Below are 1392 nucleotides of genomic sequence, written 5' to 3'. Positions count from 1 at the left end.
CCCCCACCGCCGCCGCCCCGGGGCCCCCCGTGCCGCCTCCGGCCCCGTCCGCGCCGGGCGCCCGTCGGGGACAATGGGGGCGGCCGCCACCGCCGCCCAGCGGACACGGGCGGCCCTGCACCTCTTCCGCTCCCTCACCGGCCTCCGGGCGCAGCACTGGCGCCTAAAGCCCCGGGGCAAACCGTACGCCGGGCTGCCCCCCGGCTGCTCGCGGGGCGGCGATGGGGGGCCGTCGGGGCGGAGCGGGGGATGCTCGGTAGCAGCGGGCTGCCCGTGGGCAGGGTTTCCCGCCGTCGAAAATCTTCTTCCGACGTGCGGGAGCGGGGCCGGGACCTGCCCCGCCGCGGCGCCCAGCGAGGGCCGGTGCGCTTCGGGTGTGACACCGGTGAATCCCAGGGAAGGCCCGGCGGTTTTAAGCAGCGAGGGCGCAGAAGCTCCTCGGCTCCCCCCACGAGGGAAGGCCGGCCCCAAGCCGTCGGAAGCGAGGCCGAAGGCCGCGGCACTCTCCCCATCGGCACCTCTCCTGTCGGGGCGCGGCTGCTCATCCCGCCCCGGGGCTGCGGCGTCTCACGGCGGGCCCAACCGCCCGCAACGAGTTACCGGCTCGCCGCGGCCCCCCGCGCCCCCTCTGCTCCCCATGCCCTCCCCGCACCCCACCACAGCTCTGAGCGGGACGGTTTCCCCGGGAAACGAACCGCGGGGGGGGGCACGGGGTGGGGCGCACCCGCGCGACCACCGCACCCGCGCAGCTCTGCGCAGGGCCGGGCGGGGCACTCCCGGTACGGGGCAGGCAGGACGAGGAGGGGGCGAGAAGGGACCCTCGTGTCCTCGCTCTCCCGTTCCTCGGCCCAGGCCGGCGGCCGTCTCCCATCACCGGGGCAGCCGTTGCGTGCGGGGCCGGTGTGCCAGCCGCCCCACGCCTAAGGCATCGCCTAGTGCCGTGGTTGAACGCCAGCCCCCGAAAAATCTCCCCTGAGCAACTCCTGCCCTAATCCTGCCCTGCGGCCCCACTGCTCCGCCCCGTCGCCCTGCGACCCCGAGATTTGGGGCCGCGGCTGCTGTTGCCGGGGCTGGTCGGGTCCCGGGGCCGCTGGAGGCCGGGAGGGGAGACGTCGGGGTGGGCTTGGTAGGGGCCTGGAAATGGTAATTCGTACTAAAATATAACTCGGGGAACTCTAAATCATTCATTACCACCTTTATAATTACTCCGCTAATTAGGTTGACACGCCACTTCATCAGGATTAATACCACGTCTTGTCACTGGCACTTCCCATTACTCTGACATTCAACCAGGGAACCGTCCCGGGAACACCGGATGATGCTCTCCGGGGGATCCGATCCGGCGGATGGGGAACCGGCGCCCGACGGGGCGGCGGCGGCGGGGACGGGCGC

This window comes from Haliaeetus leucocephalus, unplaced genomic scaffold (assembly GCF_000737465.1).
Source record: "Haliaeetus leucocephalus isolate CR32 unplaced genomic scaffold, Haliaeetus_leucocephalus-4.0 Scaffold848, whole genome shotgun sequence".
In the NCBI taxonomy this organism is placed as follows: domain Eukaryota; kingdom Metazoa; phylum Chordata; class Aves; order Accipitriformes; family Accipitridae; genus Haliaeetus; species Haliaeetus leucocephalus.
The sequence above is the reverse complement of the archived record's forward strand: the minus strand, read 5'-3'. Positions refer to the sequence as shown.